General features: G+C 42.6%; 1 protein-coding gene across 1 annotated transcript in view; it reads left to right on the top strand.

Annotated features, from left to right (window-relative positions):
- LOC101647152 (lipoma-preferred partner homolog) overlaps window positions 1–19,667 on the top strand; it is a 625,785-nt gene that overhangs the window by 231,790 nt on the left and 374,328 nt on the right. The window lies entirely within an intron of this gene.

Here is a 19,667-nt window from a genome sequence, read left to right as displayed (position 1 = left end):
GATTAAACATATAACCCCAGAAAAATAAATAATCTTGTTAGGAATTTCACTTCCTGGGGACTTAGCCAGTCTCCTGAAATTAGGCTTTAAATTTGTCGTTATCTTTGTCAGGGAAAGGACTCATAACAACACGCTCATAACAATAATAGCCCCTGCTTTAGTGGTCACCATCAAGGTCAGTCATCAGCTTTGATGTTCTCCCCTCATCAAATGTCGCAGCCATTGTCCGAAGAGATAAGTGAGCTGGGAGGAGATTTTTCTAATAACTACCATTGTATATGCAGTTATAGCATGCCATATGACCTGTAAGCACACTGTTTGTATTTATATGTGTGCATTCATACAACAAATATGTGTACACCTCCGCTAATCAAGGCACGTGCAATTCCCTGAGAAGGGCATGTGGACTGGTAGGTGTGGCATGGCATCTTTCTTGGGACAGAGAGACCAGGCAGGACACGGAGTCCCATTTTACAGATGGGGCAGGGTGAGGTTTGGCAATGAAATGACTCGCCCCCAAATCTACTGTTAGGAAGCACTCAGGAGATTTCAGCCTCATTGTTTTGGATTTGAATGAGTACTTTATGCCACATGTTTTCTCTTGCCTGCCCTATAACTATTATCCTTGTATTTTTATTTATATCTCTCATGTGAATTTAAACCATTGCATTTGTTCCACTTCCATTGTGAGGTTTTGAATGATGATTCCTCAGTGCAGTGGCCTGTTTCAGTGAACCACAATAGCTTGGGTAGAAGGAGAAGAGAAGAATTCCGCATGCGCAGGAATGGAAAGCAGCCATCTCTCTGTAGTCAAATTGCAGACATCTGGCAAGTACTCTGGTCTACCTCCCTTCAAATCGAGAAGCATCAGCCCTTTGACCGGAGCCTGCCTGCTGCGATGAATCAAGGCAGCCGTGCAAACCTCTGGGAGTAATCGGTTTTTATTCAAGGAGACCATTGCCCAACTCAGTTGGCCAGAGCGCTTCAGAAAGTCCACCATTTAACGCTCCCTGTATGCTACTGTGTTATATAATGATAATGATGGGAGTATGGCAATGAGTGACCGTAGAAAATCCTCTCTTCCTTTTCTGCCTTGGCACATTGGTGGGCGCTCTTGTGGCAGCTGTATTATGACTATTGTTTAACTTACTGTTTTTGTTTAGTCAAATTATTTGGAAAGGTAGCTGTATAGGATAAGTGTGCCTGCTGGACTGCATTATAAGCTGCTCTGTCAATGTTAAAGGAATCCATTTCGTTTAGGAGCCCAAGAGTGACATACAATCAAATGCTATGGGCACGGTCCCTGGGACCCCACCCTTGGGCCTTGTTGTGATCATTGTTTCTGAAACTAGTCCTTCCCTCCCTAGCCAAAGGTGGCCCTGTTGGCAGGGGAAGTGAAAAAGGCTGGTGGTTTACAACAAGGGCTGAGAGTCAGAACTTCTTCATTTTCTCTTGGGTTGAACACCAGCTTTCGCTCTGACCTTGACCTATGCACTTACCTTTCTATTCCCCATTTACCTTTCCCTTCTGGTGGGCCACTCAAGGGTAGAAGGGGACCCTCCTTTCCCAGGCTGTGCTGGCCTTAATTCTACATCTTCCTTTTACTGTGGAGTATTATTTCGGCTTCGAAGCAGCAGTAATTGAGAAGGAACAGAAAAGATGTCGTCAGAAAAATCAAAGTTCAGTGGTATGTTGATTTTAGAACACAGCCTCCACTACTAAAAATAGTTTGCTGGTGTTAGCATATTATGATACTTGGAAAGGATAGATATTCCCTAGGGAGCTTTCAGTTTATTTTATGTGTGTGCCTCTCCTCTTTAAACCTTTAGATAACTGTGTACAGCTCCTGACCATAATTTATCCATTGATACCTGGCTGCTTTGCCAGTCTCCCTAAGTCCAAGTGAAGTTTGCAGCCATCTTGCTTGATATAGTGGTCTGGGGTTGGGCTGTTAATTGCAAGGTCAGTAGTTCGAAACCACGAGCTGCTCTGCAGGAGAAAGACTGTCCTAAAGCGATACTGTCCCAGAAACCCACAGGAGCAGCTCTCCGCTGAGTGAGAATCCACCGGATGGTATTGAGTTTGTAAAGCCATCAGCGGCTATAGGAGAGAGGAGGCTGTGGCTAGAGATACTTTGGATTAAAATAGCAAATAATCATTTTTAAAAGGCAGGAAAAGAAGACTAGCAAGTGTGGGAAGGTATGAAAAATCGTGTACATTGTTGAGTAGAAAATGATGACTTGAGATGCGAGCCCATGTCATTTACAATGGGGTTATTAGAGAGAGCGAGGGGCAAAAAGCAGAAAATCCTGATCACCTACAATACCAACCTTAAAATTCGAAACGGGAGCATTTCCTGCACCGCCAGTTTACAGTCCTGTCCCCCTTTCGCTCTCACTTATCTTTGCTGAAGTGTCTGTGGCCAAGGTTACGGCAGTGTCCATGCGTGCAATTTTCTTTACTGAATTTCTGTTTCCCCTGCACCTAAGTTATGCCCTATCTGTCTTCAATGAGGTAAAGAGCCCAGACAACCCTGGGGAGAATAGGGTGCACCGTTTTCATTTGCTCGTATGCGCGTGACTGAGAACGACGGGAGGCAAACTTGAGGCCTTTGCATTGGCGTGTTGGCGAAGACGGTTGACCCTACCATGGACTGTCAGAAGAACAAACTTATTTGGAAGGACGTCTCTTCCATGTGACCTGGGGATCATGAATTGGTCTTCCCTCCTTGAATCTTGGGGGAAATACAGCCCAGATGTTCCTTCGAGCAGTGGTTCTCAACCTTCCTAATGCGCGACCCTTTCATACAGTTCCTCATGTGGTGCTGACCCCTCAACCATAACATTATTTTCGTTGCTACTTCATCACTGAAATTTTGCTATTGTTATGAATCAGGTGACCCCTGTGAAAGGGTCGTTCAACCCCCAAAGGGGTCGAGACCCACAGGTGGAGAACTGCTGCCTTAGAGGGAGCATAACAAGACTTATCTCAAGTACTCTGGGCAGTCCCTGGTGATAGGGCATCCTGCTGGGTAAAGTAGCAGATTAGCCTAAAAGAAGACTGTCAGGGAGATGGATCCCTACAGCGACTGCAACGATGGGCCTAAACATAGCAGTGATAGTGAAGAGGGTACAAGACGTGGCAGTGTTTCTCTCTGTTGTGCACAGGGTCGCTATTAGTCCGAATCAACTCGATGGTGTCTGCCAGAAACTCCTCATCGTATCTTTGGGTGTCTCTGGTTTTTCTGAAGTTTTGTCTCCCGATTGACTTGAAATTTGTCTTTATAAGATGCTGGCACATTTCTTAGGATTTTAAGTTTATAATGCCGATTTATGAGTTTAGTTGGCACTTAAACTCATAAGCAGGCATTAGAGTATCATTTTCTTCCATTGCCTGCCCTCCAGTAAAGAGAAAAACCACAAAACCCCAAACTTAACAATCTAATCATGGCCCCCCCAACTCAATTTTGATCTTGTTCTCATCCAGTGGAAGCTCCCCCATCACACTATTGAGTTATGAACCTCCAGAAATGAGTGAGGAGGAGAAACGGACAGACAATCTGTACTACAATGAGGCAAGATTACATTAGCCTTCTCAACTAGACGAGTTTGAGAGAAGGAACTCTATGTTATGACCCTTCAATCCACAGAGCTTCATATAGGGAACCCTGGTGACACAGCGGTTACGCACTTGGCTGCTAATGAAAAGGTTGGTGGTTTGAACCCACCCACCTCTGCTGTGGCGGTCGCTGCCTTCAAGATGGTAGCTTGGAACCCCTGGAGGACCACTCTCTGTCACATCGGGTCACTGGGAATCACATTGGGCTCTATGCAAGCAACTTTCCTTTGGTATGGGCAGTAATGGCTACGCTCTCTGGCGCGGCCCAAACAGTTGGTTCTTGGTGGCATGGAAGAAAGACCTAGAGATCTGTTCTTGGGAGACTCTACCGAAGAAAGCTCCGTGTAATGCAGTTATACTCTGAAATACTAAGGGGCACCATGATTTTGAAATCGAGTCAGCACAGAAGGATTGGGTTTTGGAACAGATAGCTAAGGCACCGAGGAAGCATTCAAATATTAAAAGTTGAATGAGTAATAATACGTGGCTGAGTCCAAATTGAATACACACAACCCAAGTGTAAGAACAACCACCAGGATTTTCGTTTCCAGCTTCATTAAGTGAACTTGAACCACCAACCTTCCAGAAAGTAGCTATATTTAGAAAAGGCTGTCTATTTTCCAGAGTAAGGAAAGCTTAAAATAATCAGAGAGAAATTCGATAAGAGATTCGAGGGGCACTGTATCCAGACAACAGAAACAACAACCACCAAACAAAATAGCAACACTCAAACTCGGTGGCATGCCCTGACCATGCTCACCCCAGGCCCCTTGCTGAGTCATGGTGATCTTACTGCCCAGAGGAGAACCATTCCATAGCCATTCCAAGGCTGCCAATCTTTCAGGAACTAGACGGGCAAGTCCTTCTCCCACACAGTTGCTGGTGGGTTTGATCTGGCAATGTTTTAGTTATCAGTGGAACACTTAACTGCTAGCATTGTCTCATGTCTGTACAGGCATGTCCTCTTAAACAACCTGAAGTTTGCTTTGTCTTAACCATGTGGTAGGAATGAGGAGCACTTTATTTATAGGGTTACCATGTTATTTTGAGATGAAAAGTATTTTATTTCCCACATTTAGGTTAAGCCTACCATTCCCTAACCTACACCCCCCCCAACCCCCCACTCTGGTCCTTAGCTCTACCTGTACCGATTTCTGCTTCTCTATACGAGCCCATCAGCTTTTTCAGACTCTCTAACACTTAATTCATCTGGCCTCCATCCTGCCTTGAAGACCAGCAGAAAATGACACAGCTCTCTGAAGGATTCCTTTTCGTAAACAAAGGTGCCAGTACCACCAGTACCTGGACCTTTTCAGTAGTTTGTGCTGCTCATTTACAGGACTACTTTATGTGTCATAGGTACCTTTAAAACTATATAAAATATTGTTTGTATTTCTAAAAATGCTTTCTCCTTTATATGAATGGGAAAGAAGACAGGATCTTTGAGAGTAGGAAGATCAGAAAGTGAGTTTAGATTCTTTTTGCTCCTCATCATTGGATTAAGTCACTGATCAAGACAAGTAGGATGTGTAGTTGAATAATAAGCTGGAGATTGGGGGTCATAAATAATGTAAGTTTTGAAGAAATAAACCAGAAAAAGGTTCAGAATGAGTAACAGCAAAGGATAAAAAAACATTAGCAATAAAGTAGCATTAAAACTAAGATCATTATGATTGTCAGCACCGCCTATATTGCTCCCTACCAGCAGCTGTTCCAGGTTTATTTTCTTCATGGGATGAAATTATCTTAGACTTACGTTTTATTTCCTTCTTACTTATTCGTTTGTTTTGTTTTAATAACCTCACTAGCATGCTACTTCTCTCTGCCAATGTTTCTCTCATTGATACATGGGCTTTGCACGCAGACACCACTTGGTTGTGTTGGCCTCAGGTTGATAAGAACTCACAGCAAATCTATAGGCACAGATAGAAGTGTCGCACGCGGTTTCCGAGGCTACACTCTTTACTGAAGCAGGGCCTGCTCTGTGCTCCCATGGAGCCTCGGGCAGGTTTGAACAACCGACTGTCAGGAACAGCTGAGTTCTTACTTGGTTCTGCTTGTCCTAAATTATAGGATAATAGGAAGAGTGAACAAAACTTGAAAAAACTCAATCAGTATATTTAAGGTGTTGAAATGACAACTGTCATTAGGCACTTTTACTTCTCCCTGGGATTTATATTCCATGTGTTAGCTTAGAATGCACAGAACAAGGCTTAGAGTAATCGATGCAGGTTGTCAATAAGCACAGACATCTGGAGAGGGAATGTTGGCAAGATCATCTCTCACAACTTCTTAAAAATTTTACTGTGGCAACCTGAAAAGTCTCAGGAGCATAATCGGAAAGCCCAGTAGATAAGAACAAGTTCAGTACAATTTATAACATGTTCAGGCTGTTGCTGATGGCATAAAAAACCCCTTTCACCCCAGATTTAGGCTTTTTATTAAAAAATAAATGAGGTCTTATTTGTTCTGGTATTTTCCTTTTGATCCTCTGAACTGTAAGATGTTTTTTCTTTTCTATTTTCTGTTAGGTTTGTACCTAGTTGTGTCCGTTTACTGAACTATAGCCACCGTTCCCTAGGGAGATCGTTAGTATGATGCCTTTTCACCTTTTCAGGCATCATGTTTGTTGAAGGAGAATCCATTATATTCTCAAGCAGTTTATTAGGCAGTTGAACATAGCCCAACTAAAAATTAACCGGTATAAGAATGTTTTCAGTTCTAGACTAAAATTGTCAGTTAGAATGTCATATCCCAGAAAATGATGGCAGCCCACGGTTCTGGACACGTCTTGGGGCCTCTGCCAGTTCTGGCGGATACCACAGAGGTTTCCTTCTCTGGAACAGCTGCCAGGACACTTGGAGGCAACAGAGGAATGCGGTAGGAGGGCACAGCTAAGGCACCTGGAAATGGCGAGGTAAAAGGCTTGGGGTTAGGAACTGGGCATCATGTAAGTGAAACGTGCCTTTCAAATATCCTGTTTGCAAAGTTAAACTCAGCCATCGTTGTTAGGGGCCGTCCAGTCCTGGCGGACTAACAGCAAGCCTGTGTCAAGTGAATGAAACACTGGCTGGTCCTGAGCCATCGTCACTTGTTAGGTTTGACCAGTTTTTGGGTAGGCACTGTGCTAATCCATCTTGATTAAGGCCTGCTTTTCCACTGATCTCTCCTTTTTAAAAAATGTGCTATTCTTCTTTTTTTCCTACACAGTATAAAGAGTTAGGTCTCGTGGTAAAATCTGAAATGATTCTGAATCCAGTCTTGTGCCTGCATAATCAATTGGAAGTGGAAATAAATGGAGCCATCCAGGATCAGGCAAATTTTGCCCTAATCACACCAAATTGGAGATGGCAGCCATCAGGAATGCAGCCTCTGTACATGACATTGCAGAACTACAGGGAAGGGTGGTCACATGGGAAGGGTGCGTCCCTGTGCACATGTGGGCTCGGTACCTCCTGGAACCATTCTGGGTGGGTTGGTTCCCTGCTTGTAAAACAGTGAGACAGAACGCACTGAGATTGTCCCTGTACTTCCTTCCTTGCTTAGGGCGGGATGGAACTAGACTCCAGCGACACAGATTGTGTATAGTTGGTTACTCCTACAGTGCATGGAGTCAAAGGGTTCCCGTGGGGCTTGTCAGCGTGGAGAAGGTGTGAGATCTGGCTTGGGCTCCTCAGTCTGTAATCCCTCTCTGTGTTTTCTGACACTCCAACCCCCAACTAATCCTCCCCCATTGTGATACCTTCAAATATTCTTACACTCTAGGAAAATACAAATATATGTTCACCAGGGTGCTAACTTTTCCATTGTTCCTACCATTTGCAGGTATGTAATGCATCGTATTCTCAGCATTACTTCAAATTTGGACTTATTTCCTTTTTTCACCTAAGAAATTAAGACTCCAAGAGATAATAGATATATTGCCAGAGGGTTTGCGGCAAGTAAATTATAGACCTTCCCATTTAAATGTAGACATCTCTCAGTCCAAAGTTCATACTCTTTCTATTGTGTTGTGTATGTTCAGTTGCCAATGTGTAAAACAAAAATAATGAGTGCACACACGCTGAAATGCAGATACCGCTTTCTCCTTTTCTCTACATCTGCAGGCCTATTTAGCGATCAGAAGAGAAGAGGGGTACATCTTTGATACTATGCCACAGTTGAAGCTTTCCAGCAGGGTTTCCATGTTGAGTAGAAATCCAAACTGAGCTGCAGAGAAAGTCTTAATCATATCAGTATCCATGTAATTCATGGGGAAAAACTGGGCGGCCTGCTGTCTTTGGATATCTGCTGTAGATGACTACATATGAAATTGGGCTTATGGCAAGAAGGAGGGAAAAATCAAATGTTTTTCTGAAATAAAAAGGAAAGGAGGACAAAAATCGATCAATAAATGCCCAGTGGACTGGCTTGGTCTTCCAAACACTATGAAACCCAGTTATTGAGTTGATTATAACTCAAGGTGACTCTATATGTGCAAAAGAGAACTACTCTAGGATTTGCCAGACTATGAACTTTCAGAAAGAGATCAGCAGACTTATTTCTAAGTCACCTGAGGTTGGCTTTGAACCACCAACCATTGAGTTAGTCCTTGAGTATTTCACCATTTGTCCCACTCAAGAGCTCCTTCAAGGTAGTCTAAGGAAAGTATAAGCCAATTATGATATGCTGGATAACGATTCAAAGTCTCTGTGGCTTTCTTCCACTGATTATTATTCTTGCTCTTTTGTTGCTTTGGCAGTTTTGAGACTTAAAATTAAAGCTATAAGACCATTTTCTTTTTTCCTTTCCTAAAATGTGTGGGTAGGAGAAGTGGTTATGAACCTAAAACCTAAATCTTTTAAAATGAGTGGGTAAAAGAGCTTATGAATACTAATTCACTTATTCATTCAGCTAATACCTATTGAGCACCTCGGGCACTTAAGTTATTCTGCCAAGAGCTGTGTAGGATTAGAAGTAAAGAAGGCATGAACTTTGCTTTGGCTGCATAATTCAGAAAAAAAGGAGGGGGAGGCTAGAGATCTCCAGTTTAGGAGTGCATTATTATTTATGGGCTTCCTTCTGTGATTTTAAGCCCCCCTGGCCTTTCGGGGCTCCTGGGAGCCAGAACCCCCATTGACAGTATGCTGGAGTCTTGAGAATGTGTCCTTTTCCAGATTGGAGGGGAAGAAGTAGGAACTTGTTTTGGTCTGTTCGTTTACATATGAGGTAAGGTATGGGGAACGGGGTCATGCTAAGAACAACAGGATGTGGTCTGGGGGCTTTAGACTGAAGTGCTTTTCCGTGGGAGTATCGGCTGCTAATACTGATGAACACAGTCGATAGAGCACAGCCACCGTTTTATAGAGTGATAGAGCAATTCTTTGGCCCTGTGTCCAGAAAGCACGCTGGCAACCTTCGTCTGAGACGGTTGCGAGAGGGTTAAGAGAGTCCATTATTTTGTAACCAGTCCCACGTGCTCGGGATGAGCCATGTCACGATGTTGCCTGCACACCCTCTTTGCCGGTCACAGTAATCGGGTCATAAGAAAAAGAGAAGTAATAGAGTGTCTCTTAGCAACCAACCCCAGGAGAAAGAGAAAATTACTCAAATCCGGCCATCCAGCCCGAGAGGAAGAAAGGACAAAAAAACAGCCAGAAAGTGTTCAGGGACATGATTCTTTTCTATGTGCCGGCTCCTGTAGGCTGGTTTGGGGTGCTCCCTAAGAACAAAAAAGAAAAGCGAAGATCAGAGGTAAACAATCACAATCGCCCACGTGGAAACCTTTCTATTCCTTGCCTTCCCATCTCTCTTGCTCTTCCTGCCTCTCTCTTTGATAGCACGTAAGCCAGAAAGAGAGAAGACCACAGGGGCATGGGAAACCTTGTCTCCTAATGCAGAAACTTGGCCTTCCCAAACTAGCGATTGGAGGGTCATGGACATCACTTCCTTGTGCCCAGCATCTTCCTGCCCTGAGGTGGTGGTGTTCATTTTAGCAACACTGCTTTCGTTCCACCTGTGTGTTTTGTTTCACGTGTAGCTGTCCGTTCTGTAGCTATGAATGCGTCTCACTGCAAACCTTGTTTGAAGGCAGGAGGTTTCAAACATCTTTGGACAAAATGGCAGGAAGAAGTACATTTTATGTTGATAATTACATGTGGCTAGATAAAGACCTGAAAGATAATTCCTGTTAGCTGTATGTGCTCTTTATATTGTGTACCTCAATCTTCTGTTGTATTAAGAAAAATAACTCTTGGAGATTCACTAAATTAAGGTTTCAACTCACCAACACTGTGAACACCGGGGTTTTACGGTCAGCATTGGCCTTCTATTTGAAATTTATGAGAATGATACTAGGTAGCAAGTTTAGCCGTGGTCAAAAAGCCAGCAACAGGATGTTTGGACAAACAGTTATTTGAGCAAGATATTTACTTCTCATTTGTCAGGTAGATGTATCCCAGGGTTCTGCCTTGGCTTGAAGTTTAGGGAAATAAATCAGAGGCAGTTCCTCAGCGAGGGTTTCGAAAAGTCCTATGTGTGGGCCACAAACACTGAGCTGGCCTCCTCTGACCCCGTTCCCTGTGGATGGCACCCCCATCCTCTTCTTGCTTCAGGCACCCGGGTTCACCATCCATGAGACGGAATGAGATGATGCCATGCATGTTTTCCGGCTGCAACATCTTAGAATTTAGAGCTGGAGGGGCCTCAGGAATGATCCAGTCTCATCTCTTTATTTCCAAGATTCCCTTCTAGACAAAGAGTATCGATAGATTCGCTACTTCGTGTAAGGCTTTGCAATAAGAACAAATGAACAAAGAGGCTTTGGCGTCCTCCCTTCAAGTATCTAGGTTTGGTATGGAAGTAAAGTCATATACGAAACAATGTATGGACAGATGATCTGTGTGATATTCTAGTTGCTGGGTAATGCAGATGATTAACATGCCTGGCGGCCAACTGGAGGTGAATGGTTCAAGTCTAAGCAGAGGACACTTGGAAGAGAATCTAGGGGTGGGGAACACAGAGCCATGGACAACCCTGTAGAGGGTTTCAGAGCTCCACCCTGACAGTTACCGTGAGTGCAGATCAACTTAATGGCAAATGGTTTCCTGGTATCATCGGGTCACAGTAGAGTACAAGAACTCAAAAATCAAAAGAGAAAAGAGAATCTGACTGGGAAGATCAGAATGGAAGACCAGCTTAGTACAAAAGCAGGAAGTAGTTGAGCTGGAATTTGAGGGAAGGAAAATATTCATGCAGGGAGAGATTTTTGCAGGATAAGGGGAAGTAGAGCGAATGCAAGGCAGGACACGTTCCTGGTGAGTGGTTTTTGTTTCGTTGTATAAATTATATACCGAGTAGAAGGGCCCAGAATCAAACCCACAACGATAGGCTTACTTTGCTGGGTTTTCATTAATTCCTGAGATAGCAACTATACATTCTGTACAAAAGATTTAAAAAAAATTAAAAATATAATTACCTGAAGGTGTAGGGCACAGAAAACGGACAGACAGTGGATGGAGTTAAAATTTGGGAAAAGAGAACAATGATGTGTGACTTCCATTTTTTAGGTTTTTTTCTTTTTTTAATCATTCTTTACTGGGGGATCGTGCAATGCTTATCACAAGCCATATATCCATCCATTGTGTCAAGCACATTTGTACATTTGTTGCCATCATCATTCTCAAAACATTTGCTTCCATTGTTTATGGTTTTTATCTTCATGGAAATCCTCGTCTACATCCAAGTGTAGCAAAAAGAGCTTTGACAGAAAACCCTGACCCGAAGAACCAGAGAATGATGAACAGGCAACTGGTCAAAAGAGAATGAACAAAGTAGTCTTGGGAAGCCGAAAGCCAGAAAGAGGGAATTCTAATTCGGGACATAAACTGCCCACAGGTGTCTACATGGACAGACACCCAGCAGCTCTGCCAAACTGTTCACCACAAGGCTCAGAATTGTATCTAGCCAAGTGAAATGCCTGCTAAAACAACAATAACAAAGTAATTCTTTGGGAGACTGTAACAGAATCCACGTCATCTACAGCACCATATACAATCCAAACAGAAAAGTTAATCAATGGAAACCAACCGGAAGATGACCCAGGTGTTAGAATGAGCAGACAAGGATTTTAAAACAGCTATTTGACTTATGCTGATAGATATCAAGGGGAAACTTTTTATAATGACTGTTAACATAAGACATATCAGCAAGGGAACAGAAATTTTAATAGCACCAAATGAACGTTTTAGAAGTGGAAAATACTATCCCTGAAATAAAACTGAGTTTTCTAGCAGAGTAAAGAATAGAATAGACAGTGGATTTGTGGATTGATTAAATATAAATGAGCTAATCTGAAGAAAAGATTGAAGAATGATTGAAAAATTTGATGAACATGCCATCATTGACTTACGACACAATATAAAACATCCAACATACTTATAATTGGTATCCCAAGATAAGAAGTAGAGAGAGAGAGAGAGAGAGACAGAGAGACAGAGGGAGAGAGAATGAATGAGAATAGAACAGGAAGAAAAACACACATTGGCAGCATTTATCTCTAAAATCCCATCCCCTAAGAAAGATTAATTAAACCACAATGCAACCACATTTAATGTTTAGGTTGCTGAAAGACAAAAATAGAGTTAAAAGAGCTCTTGGTGATGGATCCAGATGTATATTCTGTACGTTACATTACCTTTCACAGTGATCATTTCTGTATTTATAAGATGAACTGCTCCAACCATCTTCATCTTACTTCTTTTATTGGTATTAATCCCACAGCCGTGTGGATTTTCCAGGCATAATTTTAATTTTTTCCACTCTTGCTCCATCCCTTCCAGAAACAGCATGCCTAATCCAGGACTCAGTGATGAGTCTAAGTGCCTGCACTTTGTGATGTTTTCTGGCCTCCTTGAGTGCTCTGCAGAGTGGATTTTTAACCCTGCAATTTTGTGTACATCAAATAGATTTTTTTCCTTTTACTAACCTAACTGATTAATCCTCACTGTGATACGTGAGGATTAAGTAAACAATATCTGTGTAGTATTACCTGCTACTAGGCGAAGGCTGTTTATATCAATATAAGTTTTATAAATGTTTTCACCCTTTGGGGAGAGGATTAAGTAAACACATGCGAATTAGTCCTTGGTAACTTGATAAAAAGCATACTGAAATCGTTTTCTTTAGGTTTTCTTAAGGCAGGGATTGATGTAGCTGGATCTGACCTTTTGGTGGTTTATAAACCATGGAAGCCCTACTGGGGATGTTGCCAATGATGCTTTTCTCGGTGATAGTATTGTGGGAACCTATTTGAGTCTTCTGTATTAAATCAGTGAAAGAAAATGAATGTACAAAGTCATGGTAATCTGAGAACTTTGTGTTTGTAATTTTGTTTCTATCTTGAGTCTTTCCTTGCGGTTGATCCACACACTCACACTTTTCCATCCTCCTTCCCCTTCTCCACTTCCAGGTGGCAGGAGGAGGCCCAAAGGTGGGTTGCTCTCTTGCTGCTTGTTTGCTCACGTGGTTCCTTTCTTACAGCCTCTTGGAGAACAACATTGGTACAAGCGGGCCTCCTAAGCCTCCTCTTTCCCAAACCCATGAGTAACAACCCCAGTAAACTAACATTTACTATATGCTGTTTAATGTTCATGACAGACATTCACAGCCCTGATTTGATTTGATCCTCAGAACTGCTCTTGGAATTATAAATGGAACTCCCAAACTACCCAACTCTCTGCTACTGAGTCAGTGCTGACGCAGTCATCCTTTAGAACACCGTTGATCTGCCCCCGTGAGTTTCTGAGATGATAACTCTTCACGGAAGTCGAAAGCCCTGTCTTTCTCCGTACTACTGTCAGAGTGGCTGGTGCTTTTGAACCGCTGACCTCGGAACTACCGTGCCGCCAGGGATCCTGTTTTCTGTCATAGCAATTTACAGTGCATGACATGACTTGAGTAGTATGTATTTATTTCTCAATGGAGTCCTACTTATTTCTGGTACCTTTAGTGTATTATCAATAGTTTTAAAATACACATTTGCTTAAAACCCAGTATTTCTTAATTACTGTTAAGTGCCTTGGGAACGAAAACCACAAAACTGTAAGACCTGCCGCTTAGACTCAAAAGGCTAAGAATGCTTGGCTGAGATTTGAAAAAATACTGCATCAGTCAGAAATCAGTGCTAACTCCAGGCTGCAAGTACAGCAGGAATTGATGTATTCTTAGACCTACATAGTCAAAAGGAGAGGTGGGTTTTTAAGCTTGGGTAGTGCCTTACCTGCCTAGTGCTTCCTCCACAGAAATAGCAGAAGTACGTGGTTTGAAAGAACAGACCTTTGTTTTCCCATCGTTCTGGAGGCGAAACATTTAAATCAGGGTCTGTGAAGTCTGTTCTTTGGGGTAGGCCTGAGGGTTGCTTGGGTTTTTTGTCTTGTAGCCATTCATTCTTCTCATGATATCCACCTTCCACGTCTGTGTGTGTGTGTGTGTGTGTGTGTAATCAAGCCACTTTTTTCTTTTAAATCATTTTATTAGGGGCTTGTACAACTCTTATCACAATCCATCCATCCATCCATTGTGTCAAGCACATTTGTTGCCATCATTATTTTCAAAACATTGTCTTTCTACTTGAGCCCTTGATATCAGCTCATTTCCTCCCTCCCTCCCCCATCCCCCCTCATAAATCCTTGATAATTTATTAATTATTTTTATTTTGTCATGTCTTACGCAGTCCGATGTCTCCCTTCACCCACTTTTCTGTTGTCTATCCCCCTGGGAGGGGCTATATGTAGATCATTGTGATCGGATCCCCCTTTCTCCGCACCTTCCCCTTCCCCTCCTGGTATGGCTACTCTCAATATTGGTCCTGAGGGTTTATTCCCTGTGTCTCCAGCTCTGATCTGTACCCATGCACATGCTCTGGTCTAGCCGGTCAATCTGCTTTTTTAACAGTCCAATCAGAATTATTAGATAATGCTATTTGGTCTAATCGACATGAAAAAGACAACCTATTTCCATACAGGATTGAACCCACAGGTGTAGTGGTTAGTGGACCAATCAATGCATATTTCTCAGGAAGCAGAATTTGGTTCTTAAAGACCAAAGAAGCCTATTGTGATCAAGGAGATGTCCACTTATATTGACCCTGTGTGACAGAGTACAGCTGCTTCAGAGCCTGGTTGAGGCTGTCATCTTTATAGAAGCAGACGGACAGATCTTTGCCCAGCAGAGTGACCAGTGGGTTAAAACTGCTGACCTTTTGGTAAACAGCAAAGTACTTAATCGCTGTACCATCAGGTCTTCTTATTTAATCCATAATAGATAGTTACAGTTATTTAATCCATAATAGATAGTTACAGATTGTCCTGAGATGGGGCTGTGGGTTCCAAGCAAGCTGAGGGGGCAGGGGCACCTTGCCTAGGGATAAGATTCTGTTAGGCATCTGAGGCAGTAGGTCTTGTTAGCTGCAGGTAATAATCAGGTTCAATGCAATTCTGGAATACAGTGTGATCAAAGCTTGTATCTGCTCCTTGGAAATAGGACCCACCCCTCTGCCAGATATTTACATAACTGCGTGCTTGCTTGGCAATAATTAGAAATTAGGATGATGCTCTTTGATGAGCAATGTTCCTAAATAGCACTTGATGCTGCTGATGAATGAGACTTAGACTCAGTGCTTCTTCTTCAGGGCTGCAGGAATCTGGGAGGAAGTGAGAGCTTCCGTTTTAAAGTATACTTGCATTGGAGAGAGATGTCAAGTGACGCCTGCATATAATTTTGGCAGCACTTGTGTTCCTTTCAGGGGGAAAAGTTCCTGCTGTTATGGTAATTGGTTATGCACTTGAAGCTTTCTAATATATTTCAATCACATAAATCCTCCTGGATCCTGTTTTTGTCTCTGTGGGCTGTAGGTAAATTTGCAGTTTTTATGCACTTACAAATATGCATGAGTTTGGAAGGAGCAGCAGAGCAGGCTCAAGCTCAGGCTTGAGCAGTTAAACTCTCATCAGTTGGCCCCTTCTCTGATGCCCACTGGACCGGATCTGGTACTCAACTGGAGGGTATTGATTTGATGCCTTTGATAATAATGAAAAACCTCAATTTCCAAAGAATGAGGGTAGTAGTAGTAATAAAAATAATTACTATTATTAATAATTATTAGTTTCAGTAGTACTATTAGTACTGCTAATAAAAAGTTCTAATGTGCTTGGTGTGTTTCAGATATTATTTTAAGCATCACACACACACACACACACACACACACAACTATTTGGTCTATTTGAGAAACCCTGGTGGTATAGTGCTTACATGCTGGGCTGATAACATTGCCAACCGTTCAAAACTCCCAGCATGTCCGAGGGAGAAAGATGAGGCTTTCCACTCCCTTAGACAGCTACAGTCTGAAATCCACAAGGGCAGCTCTGCCCTGTCCTGTATGGTCACCATGAGTCAGAATCGACTCAGTGGCAGTGAATTTGTTTTGTTTGTTTTGTATCTATCTTAATGCTCATTTAGTTTCATACTCTTATGGAACAATGCTATTTTTAATTTCTAACCGATGGATACACCCTTAAGTAGAATGACTTACTCTAAGTCACATAGCTAATAAGTAGTGGGGCTGAGACGAACCCAGGCTTTCTGGTCCCAGAGGTGGCAGATGCTGTTGGTACACTCCATTGCCAGTGCATTATGAAGTAGCATCAGCCAAGGAAGCAGATGTGCACCCACCTTCAGCGTAGGACTGAATTCTATGGAGTGATGGGGGCATAGGTTCTTTGCACTTTCTGAGGCTAGAGAACAGAACTAATTTCTTAGCCCTGAACTCGACCTTGCTTCGGTAGCACAGAGGGTCGCATAATTTACGACGGATTTGAAGGCACCCAATAACAGCAGCAACCCACCCTACAGATGGTGGGAAATGAACTGGCTGTAAGAATGAACAGAGATCAGGATATTTGCTGTAGTTAGTGACTGTATTATGTTTTGGGAGCGTATGAAGCTAACATGTAGTGGGTACTTATTAAATGCCTAATAATTAAGGTTTGAAGGAAAGAATGAAAGGGTAGATGAATCATTTTGCGTACGTGTCTAATTTTGCGATGCCTAATCATTTTTTTCTTCTTTACTTTTAATTTGTGATTTGGGTGAAAATGTATGGACCAAATTGATTTTCTATTCAACAATTTATATACATTTTTTCTGTGATTTTGATTATAGTCCCCAATATAACAAGACTTCTTCCTGCTTCCTCCTGAGTTTTCCCATTCCATTTGGCCTTTCCTGTCTCTTCTGCCTTCTGAGCTTTATTCCTAGGCAAATAAATGCTCTTTTAATATGGAAAGGTTCATTGTTGTAAGGAATGTATACCTCCCTGGTGTTACTGTTCATTTTATAGGCTTATCTGTTGTTGTCTGTGGCTGAAAACTGAGCCACAGGGGTGATTTAAGTTGCAGGCTTGAAGGGTCACAATCTAAGGGGTCCCACCAGGCTCTATCCTAGTCTTTTGGTCAGTTTTCAGTGTCCTATACTTATCTTCCCCTCAATCCAGGACCTCTTCTAGTGTTCTCTTTCGGATCAGTCCTCAGTTGTAGCTGGGCAGCATCTAGTTTGTCTGGTCTTGGGTTGTGGAGGTAAGGGTTCATGAGGTCCATTGGTCCTTAGGACTTACTGTTTCCTTTACTCCAGTTGGGCAGAGACCGAGAGTCACATCCTGGATGGCTGCTCACAAGCATTTAAGGCTCCAGCCACTGCTCATCAAAATAGGTTGTGGAGCTTTGTATTTATAGGCTATGTTATGCCCATTGACCCTAATGTCCTTGAGTCTAAGGAAGGTCTTACACCTCCGGGTCCAGGGACTCATTCTGTGGAGGTGTTTTGTTATGGCTAAGAAGTTTCGTAACTTTTCTCCTGCATACTCAAAGATGCGTCTTTACAACATATATAATAACACACATAGAAATAGCTTCTGCCACACTTATTAATATATTTGTATGTATAATTCTGTTGGCTTTCCCACCCCTATTCGATTTGAGTGTCTGCCCCTGTATCCCCTCATAGGTTGTTGCAATTACTGGTGATTCGGGAATGTGTATGTAATAATCAGATTCACCTTCATGTATTTTTAACTCTTATGCTCCTCTCAGCCTCTGGCTTGGCTTTACTGGTTTTGTGCGGACCACAGAGGCCTGAGCTTGCCTTCCTGATGCAGTCTGTTTCCTCTGTAAGGAGCGTGGAGTCTGTGTGGTCAATATGCTAAAGCCCAAGTTTAGTGTAACTTTCAAAGATCGCTGAACAGACTGTGAAAAGGTGCTGCCAAAGAGACTCAAAATATATGATTTTAACTTTTTGTTGTCTTTTTCTGATCAAGAAAGGGGAGGAGTCTCCCCGAAAGTTCAGCGATTAAGTCACCAGCCGCCTTCTATTTTGGTAATTGTGGTCATTGATGTTTCCTGGAAATTTCCCCTCGTTCTATTCATACTGTCAAGGGGGCTGCAGTAGTGACTCACTCCAGGAAGTCAGCCATCATTCGCTTCCTCAATCTCACCAAACAGTCCCTGTGCATGAAATCAACGACTTCTGCAAATGAGTTACTTTATGGATTTCCAAAAAGTTCTAGAAAACACAGCTTTTGTGGTTCATGCTGGGCTTCCTACCATGACGGGGAACGAAACACAAGTTCACATTTTACTTTGTCGTGTTCTTGAAATCATTGACCAGTGGGATCATCAGTTAGATCTCTCTGCCAAGAGCACTCCCACCTGCTGTCTAGCAAAAGTCCCTTGACAGTCAAATGGGCTAAGTTTCATCTGGGGACAAAGGACTTTAGTAGGTGTGGAGTTCCTGCACGCTTCAGGACAGTCGGTAGTTCCTCATGTGTGTACTTAGGTATATGTTTCTACAATTCACTCATTTGATTAACATCATCAGTCATTCGTTCTCTAGCTAATTCAGTCTCCCTTGAGTATCACTGAGTGTACTCGACAGACATAATGCCTGCCTTTAGTTAGCTGCTAGTCTAGTGAGGGTACCATGAACTCATTGATGAATTGCCCCAGAGAAAGCAATTTCAGAAAAGCCATCGACTGTACAGATTTTATCTTAAGGGGATCCAGTCTCTAACAGACATTTGTAAAGTTGTATAGATTAAAGATAGTCCTTTTAAGTCTGTCATTTATACTGCCTGGAATTATTCACATGTGTGTTCCTCGCTCCTCCCCCAGTCCCAAACATACACACACACACACACACACACACACACTGCACTCCACGGTGCATTTCTTTGGTTGTTATTATTTTTCACCTTGGTTTATTGTAATTCATGTTCATGTTTTGGCATCTCTGCTCTATGGACTTGGTCATGGGTAACTGTCCAATATGTCCTGTAAATGGTAGATATGTGACTTATTATCTAAGACAAGTCAGGGAACTGTTCAGGGTTTCAGGATACATTTATAAAAAAGCGGGTAACAAACTGTCCCTCCTTCATATGATGTTGGGAAAGTGGCTGTGGTCAGGGGCCGTTGATTCGGTTCGAACTCAGAGCAACACTAAGGACCGCAGAATGAGGTCCGCACCCTGTGTCTGTGCTTGAGCCCATTGCAGCCGTCGCAGCCACTCATTTCTGGAGAGTTCCCCCGTTTCTGATGACTCTTGTGCTTTACCGGGCACGGACTGCCAGCAGCACAAATGATTCTTATGAAGGTTAGGCCTCATATTTAAAGTTATTGTAATAGTGCCTGGCACTCAGTAAGCACTTACTGAATGTTATCATTAATAAATGATTTTACTGCTACTTATAAAGCTGTGGCATTTCCTTCTAGGATTTTCTTCTCGTGCTTTATGATTGACAGAGAAGAGACACACAGTCTAGGATTTCACATCAGCCTTCTTTATATAGGAGAGCAGATGTAAATATGCTGTTTTAGTTGTATACATCTTGCATTCTTGTATGATTGCTGACAAAACATTAAGTAAAAATGATGCTACCATTTCCCCCTGGATGTCAATTCATGGTCTCATTATAGTCGCAGGTCCCCCCCCCCCCGCCCCACCACTGTTCTCAACCCAAA

Source organism: Echinops telfairi, unplaced genomic scaffold (genome assembly GCF_000313985.2).
Source record: "Echinops telfairi isolate 266 unplaced genomic scaffold, ASM31398v2 ScPeMD7_7407;HRSCAF=8445, whole genome shotgun sequence".
Classification (NCBI taxonomy): domain Eukaryota; kingdom Metazoa; phylum Chordata; class Mammalia; order Afrosoricida; family Tenrecidae; genus Echinops; species Echinops telfairi.
Note: the sequence above shows the minus strand (reverse complement) of the source record. Positions and strands in the feature narration are given on the sequence as shown.